Genomic DNA, 9472 nt, shown 5'->3' with positions numbered 1-9472 from the left:
ATTCAGTTACTAATTTATAATCTCCCATTAGAGGTTCTAACAATTAAGTAGTCTTGTTAAAATCTAGGCACATCTGTGCTAACATGAATTTTGTGACTCCTAGTTGTACTTTAATATTTCTGGTAATTGGAACAAAACCAGCATAGCTAAACCCTCTTAAGTTGAAAGTCAGTCAGTTGAGTTCACTGTACTGCCCCTTTTTCCTTTCATCTTCAGATTTTCTTTCCTTGCCATCTGGCATGTTGAGATTCTCATTAAATTTCCCTTTTGACTCCTATGCATGTTATTTCTCCTTTTTTTCAGTGTCTTTAGTTAGGATCCTATTTCATTAATAGTGCCTTCTGAGATTTTACTGTAGTTTTTCTCCAACTGGGTCAAAGGCTAAGAAAATACAGTAGAACCTCAGAGTTATGGACATCTTGGGAATGGAGGTTGTCCGTAACTCTGAACAAAATGCAGCTCCAGCTCCAGAAGTTCACGCTCCAGGCCAGGCTCCAGAGGCAGCTAGGCAGTTTCCTTGCAGGCAGCTTCTTTCCTGGGTTGGGCAAGCTTGTCCCCCTCCCTGCATGGGGAGTGTGAGAAGGGTGGTGGTGAAAACAGCTCCCCCCTTCCTAGCCAGAGGAACGGTGTGTGTGTGTGTGTATGTGAGAGAGAGAGAGAAAAAACAGCACCCACAGCTTACAGGAAAGCAGCACAGACTCCAGTGCTACTCCTGCTCCAGCTTCTTTGGGCTGGCAGTGGGGGCTCACAGCTTTGCCTGCGAATCTGTGTCTTCAACTCCTAGCTATAAGTGGGTACCCTGTGGGAATAGGGGTGGGAACAGGCAACCCAGATGTGCCTAGCTTTAAGATGTAATACTGGCACAGTACCGAATTTGCGGGTTTTTCTGTTTTTTGTCTCCGCTGCTGCCTGATTGGTTACTTCCGATTTCACATGGTGTCAGGTTGACCAGTCAGTCTGTAACTCTGGTGTTCGCATATTTGAGGTTCTGCTGTAGAAGAGTGGGGAGAGACTAAGGGTCAAAGTTTTGCAAAATGTGATACAGTAGTTCAGGAAAAACTGAAGGGGATAAAAATTACTATCAGACTATTTTCTGAATGTTATAAAATGCCCTCTTGAAGATGAGACATAAATAAATGGCAGTCACTTCTTGGACTTGACAAACAAGGCCATTGCCTTCCAGTTCACAGTACTTTCTACTAGTCTTTTGTTCCAGGGATTAAGGTTGAAGATTATTAAATCAGTAGTCCAGTGCAAATGAATTATTGGTGTATTATGGGGAGCTGTATCTTGAACCTAAAGGCGTTTCAGAAGCAAAAGTGAAGGGGTAACGCTCACGTTTCTAGCACAGACAAGACCTGAAGCAAGTCTGGCTACTTTTGAGCACTGCAGAAATAGGCCTGTCTTAAGACCCTTACATTAAGTGATCTCTATCCTTTCATATTATATTACATTAGTTTTCATTCCTATTATATTACACATTCAGGCTTTGAATGACCCTCTTCTTATGTTGGTGAAACAGCCAAAACTTTTTTTATTCATGAGACGTATTTGGTATTCAGTTCACAATAGGAATTTAAGGTAGAATTTTCTGTTCACTCTGAGCACTGGCCAGACCTGTTCTTAATCCTCCATTTAATAATTTGACTGTAATAAGACTTGAGAGTTTCTTCATCTTTCCCGACTTTTTTTCTACAGCTGGAAAACATAAGTAGATTAGAACCATTAGTCTCTAGGGACATCCAAATAATAAAATACAGAGTTCACCGTTTGAGACTGTGCCCAGAATAACAACAATCCCTGCCTTCAGAATTAATATTATTATCCCTTGTGTCATTTCTTTGCCTGAGCCATGTAGTTTCTCTGTACTCATGCAGACAATGTAGCCAAAAGAGCTCATCTTTGTTCTGTCTCTCACTTGCTTAACTCAAAATTGGTTGAAGCAATTTTGCTTATACTTATACACCTCCCCCCAAAGTATCTTTTTTCAGAGATCAAGAATCTCAAAAGGAATTGGAGGATGTGAGAAGTAATTTAAAAAGGGGGACAAGGGAATTTTGGAACGAAACCACTTCTAGAGCTTGGCTATGAAATAATTATTGATTTTAATGGTCTAGTCATTCATTATTTTATGCAAAACTCCTATTGACTTCAGTGGAGATACAATCCATAGTTTAAAACTCAATTTAAAATCAATCCTTCAGGATGGAAAACATTATATGAGTGCATGTGTGGGGTATGTAAATATATGTGACTTTTTTTTAAATGCAGCTAAATTTGGTGAACACTAGAGCTAAGCAACTAAGGGAGAGATTTCTCTCTGGTAGCATTGGGCACCTAAATCTTTTTTGTGCCTTTGAAAATCCCAGCTCAAAATATTAGATAAGAAAGAGTAGTTTTCTTTTCTTAAGTCTCTAATATCTTGCGTTGTGTGGTGAACTTGGGTTTGGATTTTGTAATTTTGCCAAAACCTGGCACTCAGGACTGAGAAGGGTGGAACCACAGATTATAAAATGGAAAACAGAATACTTCTCTTGCCCAAATAGTTACTGACAAAGGAACAAAATGTCTTCCGTGGGATAGAGGTCGAACCAGTTCTTGCCTTCTTTGTTAAGATAGAATTACAGCAGTGTATTTGTTATGTTGGTCAACCTGAGTTTCAGAAGCTCCATTTCAGTGTTCTCTCACTTTAGGCCTAATTTACAGTGTTGCTGATCACTTGTGATTCCCATGGAGAGTGGATGGATGGCAGGGAAATTAATCGAACCATAAAGATCAGTCTTATCCGTGTTTCTATTTTTTATTTTAATTAAAGTTTTGAACAGAGGGGTAGCAAAATATTTCATTGCACTTTTAAATCTTTTGGATCAAATCCAACACAGCTGGCTCTGGTGGAGGTGCACAGGCTATAAAAGTCAGGAAGTGAGGTTGGTCCCTGCGTGTTAGACCTGACACATTGGTGAGTAGAAGGGTATTGTGATTGACTCTATAATTGGCACATTATCTGTTTAATACCCTATTCCTTGGAGGATTATTTTAATGTATTCAAGATTAAGACTAGGGAGAAATTCTGTAAACCCACAATAAAAAAGCACATCTAAAATGCATGCATTCTTTGTCAATGCTTTTCAGGGCTGGTCTGCTCATTCAAAACAGCTGCTGTCTCACAGTGTGGCCAGTGGTGTAACTAGCTATAGGTTAGAATCCTCCAGATGAATTGTTCATGCAGTCTGAAGATGGGGTGGGTTTCAATCATGCAAATTTCAGGAGTATGAATCAATCCCCAACCCCCTCCCTCTTGCAAGCATGCTTGTGTGGGATGGCTCACAGGCAGATCCGAATACCACTACAGTACTAGTAAAATCTCAGTAACACTCTGAAGCGAGGTGACAGAGTGCAACTCTCTTGAAGGAGCATCAGTGTGTAACCATGTCAAACATGTATATGCAAAGGAAAGCAAACTCAAACATCTTGAAAGCATCAGAAGACAGAGGGGCAGCAGTTGTGTGGATCTGCAGGAACTTTTACATTTAATAGTTGGCAAAGAGGGGCTCTATAATTAAAATGCATATACTTATATCAAGATGTGGGATAGAGAGGCAAGGTGAGCCCAATTTTATTGTTAATTGAGATCTTGGGAGAAGAGAGTGCTTTATATTCTATAGAAGATTTATTTTATTAGAGGATTGGAAGTAGAAGGAGAGGAACAAAGAAAGGCAGACAGTTTTAGCATAATAAAGCAGCAGTAATTCATTCAGTACATGAAACTGGGAGCAGAAGAGAAGGTGTTTAGATTTTTAGGCTCAGCCAACACCCTCTACAAAGAAAGGAACCACAAGCGTGCTATGCACTGCTATTCCTGGGGAGTCTCTCTCTACCACAGACTTCATATGGACAGTAAAGTTCACATAAATCTGAGTGAGAGGCCAAGTCTGAGCTCCTGATTTTGCTGCTGCTGTCTGGTGTCACTGCAGAACCTTAATAAAAGCCCACGTTCCTTCCCCACAACTGAAGAGCATCCTGTCACAACTGAGTGAAAACCCTACTGTGATTCCAAGCCAACTTCTCTTATCTCCACCCTGTCCCTCACACCACTCTCATACATTTTTGTTTACTTGTATTTTGATTGTTGTCTCCTGAAGCTTGTTGAGAAAACACGAGGGGTGCAGAGTCCATTCCGATGGGAGCTGGCTGACCCTGTCACAAAGGTGGAGATTGCAAGTAGGAACTCTCCCTTCAGGCATCCCAATTATTTGAACTACTGCAGCACCTAGAAGCCCCGGTCCTGGACTGGAACCCCATTGTGCTCAGTGTTGTATAAACACAGAACAAAAAGATGGTCCCTGCCCCAGAGATCTTACAATCTAAGTATAAAACTAAAGACAGCAGGTGACACAGGCTGAGAGGTGGAGCACAAGAAAACAATGAGACAAAAAATTGTTGAGCATACCTCTTTGAACATAAATTGACTCCATTTAATTCATGCTTTGCTTTGTCTGGGGGCTCTGAGTTAATACAGACAGTCTGGAGTAATGCTACATAGGGAGTGTGATCCAAACCCCATTAAGTCAGTAGGAAGCTTTCCACTGACTTCAGTGAGCTTTGGATCAAGATTGTAATTGCCTCTTTGTTACTGCTTTGAGGCACCCACTAATTCTGGAATGCCAGTACTGTGGGATGGTAAGAAATATGCCCATAGGACTTCTATCTACAGGTACATGTTTTGAGGCAGCTCTGTATAATCAGTTTGTTTATTTTGGTTTATAATCACCTATAAAACTAACTTCTGTTTTAGGTCCCAATCCTGAAAACAATTGTCCACATGCTTAATTTTACACATGTGAGTATTCCCATTGGCTTCAAGTTAAGCTTGTGCTTAAGTATTTGCAGGATTGGAGCCTTAGGCCTGGATCCACAAAGGGATTGAGACATTGCAATGTTGAGTGTCCCAGGGCCTAATTTTTAGGTGCCTAGAAAATCACTGGAATTCCACCGAGATCCATAAAGCCTGAGTTAGGTGTCCAGGCACACTCTACAATACATGGGAAGAGATAGGTGCCATAGAATGCGATGCACAAAGGCGAGAACATTAGGTGCAGATCTGCCTGAACTAGCCAGTGGGAGATGCCAATGACCTAAGTCCTAAGCCCCTCTCCCTGTCTTGGAGATAGGTGCCCCCCTGCAGCCCAGACCTAGGCACCTATTTCTGCTTAGTTACCCATAAGGGATCCATTGCCAGGAGCCAAGTGGCTTAGGACTCTCTTGCAGGAATGAGTTAGATGCTTGCCTCATTCCACACAAAATGGCTGGAGGAGGCGGTGTTGGTGCCACTCACTTATATAATGACAGTTCCACTGTGGAAAAATACTTAATAGTCATTGAGTTACACAGAGAGAGAGAGAGAGAGAATGTAGTTCAGTAGCTGGGGCACCTACTTGGGAGGTGGGAGACTCAGGGTCCAGTCTCCTTGCTCCAGTGACCCTTTAATTGTTTGTCCACATGGAACAGCTTCAAAAGGAGAGAATGAGGGAGCCCCAAACCAGAATAGCTCAGTGGTTAAAGTGTTCTTCTAAGAGATGGGAGTCCCTGGTGCAACTCCTTTCTCCTTCTCCAGCAGACAGAGAGGAATTGACCTGGGCTCTCTCGCATCCCAGGTGAGTGCTTTACCTACTGGTCTAAAAGTTATAAAGTGGGTGGCACCACCAACTCCTCTGGCCAGATTTTTGAATGGGACTTGATTTGCTACATGGCCTCTGAGCACACCTCCCGTATCAGGCCCTACACGCTACTTAGGCAGATCAATGTCTATCTTCCCCTAGTTTGTGAATTGCTCTGGGGCTTACGTGAAAGGTAGGTGTCCAGATGCCTAGAGGGAGGCAGCAGTGCATGTGCCCTGAGGCAGAAACTTAGGCACCAAGGAAACTTTTACCCTGAAAACCTAGGTGTCTACAGGGATACGGTGGGAGATTTCTGGATTGCAGTGGAGCCAAAACTGAGACTTAGGTGCAGGGCCGGCCCTAGACTAAATGGCATCCCAGGCAAGGAGCATCTTCTGTTTGTTAAACTTTTGAATACTGAACAGCACTCCAAGCCTGGGTCGCCTGCCTCTAAATCTGTCCCTGCATAGGTGCCTAAGTAGAGCTAGTTACTCTGTGAGCTTTTTCCACTCAGTTCTGCCAATGTCTTGTCTTGCAACATGCCTGCTATTCCTGTCCTGGGTTGCTCAGAAGTAGACACTGCCAAATATATGTCATGGTTTAGTGTTCTTATGATGTGTTGAATGTCAGTTGGAAACTAGACTGAGGGCTTGTCTACATGGGGTGTTTAAACCAGACTAAACTGAGTTAATACAGTTTGAAATGGTTGTGTGTACACAGAACAATTCATTGTAGTGCACTGACTCACTGTTTCAAATGAACTAACTTTGTCATGAAGTAAGATAATCCGGTCTATTGTTCATGTGCATGCAATGCTGCTGAAAACTACTTTGGTACTCTTCCAATGGCTATCCCACAAAGCTTTGCAGGCAACTGTTACTGACCTGTCTGTTGACCTGTGTGTCCTCCCCTGCTCTGGGATCCAGTTGATGTCTCCTCCCCCATTTATAAAGTAGGTGAATAGCCAGATTTTGTCCATATGCTCTTGAACTGCAGTTTATCACAGTAGCTGCAATAATACTTCAAAGTCTTTCAGTGTGCCTTGAGCAGCTGCTTGGAGCTGCGCTGAAACCCTGGAGCTGATCACCATCTGGGATGAAGCATTGGTGCAGTAAGTTTTTGTGGGGCCAGCCACTGGAATAAAGACCTTTTTGTGGACATTGGTAGGTAGATGTCCACAAGGGGCCATGATTGGGACACCAAATGGTGCTGGAAAAAGAGCAAACAGCTCAGAAGCACCTACATTAAAATGAGGGATAACAGGAAAAAACCTGGCAGGGGACATGTAACCTGCCATTTTTTGAGGATTTGGATAGGATTTTACATAACTACAGGGTCGCTCAACCCAGGAAGCTTGTGGAGCCTGCTGGCTGCTCTCTTGCTCCTCTTTCCCCAGCCTCTGTCCAAGGATGACCAGCAAGACTCATTGGAGAAGGAACACAAGGAGGACACTGAAGAGAACTTCCTGGAAAGCCAGGATCTCTTTGTGACTGAGGACCCTGATGCCAGCCAGGTAGAAGGCAAGCCTGATTCCTGCTCTGCAGCAACCAATGCTGATTCCCAGTCAGCAACCCAGGCCAGGACTGAGGAGGCAGATCCTATGGAGGGAACCTCAGCATGTAAGTCTTTTTACACATTTAAAAGAATTGAATATTTAAGTTTTAATGAATTGTTACTGTGCTTTACTGCCATGCTTCATGGCTGCAGCCATGATAGGCAGAGGAAAGCTAGAAGTCTTTCCAAGTCCCAGGTCCCCGCCTCCCTCCCTCGAGTAGCCCATACTGTCCGTTTGGCCCCCTGGTATGCCTTTCCAAAATGGTGGCTACTCTGGCTAGGCAATCAGCCTCCATCTCATGCTAAAGCCCTGACTACTGACTGTTTTCAGGCCCACAGCATGGAAGGCACATGCCCAAGTACCTGTTTCCCTTTCTCCTTCCTTCAGCTATCTTGCCCATGGAACACTGTCCACTCCCCCTTCCCTCCCCAGTCCCCATTCACCACCTCAAAATGGCAGTCACAATTAGGGTTGCAAGGTCTGGTTTTCGACCGGAACGCCTGGTTGAAAAGGGACCCTGGCAGCTCCGGTTAGCACTGCTGACTGGGCCAGTAAAAGTCCGGTCAGCAGCACAGCGGGGCTAAGGTAGACTCCCTGCCTGCTGTGGCTCTGTGCAGCTCCTGGAAGCAGTGGCATGTTCCCCTTCTGGCTACTACATGTAGGGGCAGCCAGGGGGCTCTGAATGCTGCCCCCGCCCCAAGTACCGGCTCTGCAGCTCCCATTGGCCAGGAACATGGCCAATGTGAGCTGCGGGGGTGGTGCCTACAGATGGGGAAGTGCACAGGGCCACCTGGCTGCACCTCCGCATAGGAGCCAGAGGGGGACATGTCACTCCTTCCGGGAACTGCTTGAGGTAAGCACAGCCAGGAGCCTGCACCCCGACCCCTACCCGTGCCCCAACCCCCTGCCCCAGCCCTGATCCCCCTCCCACCCTCCAAACCCCTTGGTCCCAGCCCAGAGCACCCTCCTTCACCCCAAACCCCTCATCCCCAGCCCCACCCCAGAGTTTGCACCCCCAGCTGGAGCCCTTACCCCCCCCCCAATGCCTCAACCCTCTGCCCCAGCCCTGATCCCCCTCCCGCCCTCCGAACTCCTTGGTCCCAGCCTCGAGCACCCTCCTGCACCCCAAATCCCTCAGCCCCACCCCAGAGTTTGCACCCCCAGCTGGAGCCCTCACCCCCCCACACACACCCCAAACCCCAGCCCAGAGCCCCTTCTCGCACTCTGAACCCATCAGCCCCATCCTGGAGCTCCCTCCTGCACACCAAATCCCTCATGCCTGGTCCCACAGCATAGCCTGCACCACCAGCCCGCCCTCACTCCCTCCTGCATCCCAACCCCCTAAGCCAGTTCAGTAAAAATGAGCGAGTGAGTGAGGGTGGGGAGAGTGAGCGATAGAGGGAAGGGGGGGATGGAATGAGTGGAGGGAGTGGGACCTTGGAGAAGGGGCAGGGCAGGGACAGGGCCTCAGAGGAGGGGAAGGGAAGGGGCCGGGGCCAGGGTGTTCGGTTTTGTGTGAGTAGAAAGTTGGCAACCCTAGTTACAGCCTTTACTCCATCCCCCTTCCACGGCAGGTTTGAATGAGGAAACCATTCTTTTGTGTGAAATGCAATAGTTTATTGAGACTGTGATGACAGGAAAGGAAGTTTGGTTCGTGTTCTCACTTCATGTGAGGTAGACACATGGGCATTGCATGTCCATAAAGGTACAAAGAGTAAAGCTCCCCTGTAAATGCCCTGTAACACGCATCCTTGCAGGCTGGTAACAGTGAATGCTTACGGTCATCATTTCAGAGCCATGTTTTTTTTTCTGCACTTTCAATGTGTCTGGAAGCGAGATAAAGCAAAAATCTAAGGCTGAGAAATTGATCAGTTTTTGTTTGGAGATTATGAGGAATAGCTGCATGGTCTTCCCCTTCCACTCCTCAACACTTCTGGGAGAGCTATTTTGGTGAATAACTTCACAGTGTATCTTGCTGGTCTGCCCTTTGTCATTTTAAATAAGGTAATTCTCTGCCGCCTAATCACCCACCTCATTTTAAGGTAATCCTGAGTCAGGACAGTCTAAAGGGGATTACTATACAGCTTGCCCCCACATTCACCCCACTAAACCCTCCGACACCATGTAAGCACCTCCCAGGCACAGCAACACTGCAAAGCCAGACAACCCGGGCCTGAAAATCTATGCTGCTATTTTTAGTCCTGCAACGTGAGCCCCACAAACCAGGGGCAGCTGATCTGGGCTCTGAGACTTGCTGTCA

The sequence above is a fragment of the Malaclemys terrapin genome, chromosome 2, assembly GCF_027887155.1.
Source record: "Malaclemys terrapin pileata isolate rMalTer1 chromosome 2, rMalTer1.hap1, whole genome shotgun sequence".
In the NCBI taxonomy this organism is placed as follows: Eukaryota; Metazoa; Chordata; order Testudines; family Emydidae; genus Malaclemys; species Malaclemys terrapin.
This window is presented reverse-complemented; position numbering follows the sequence as displayed.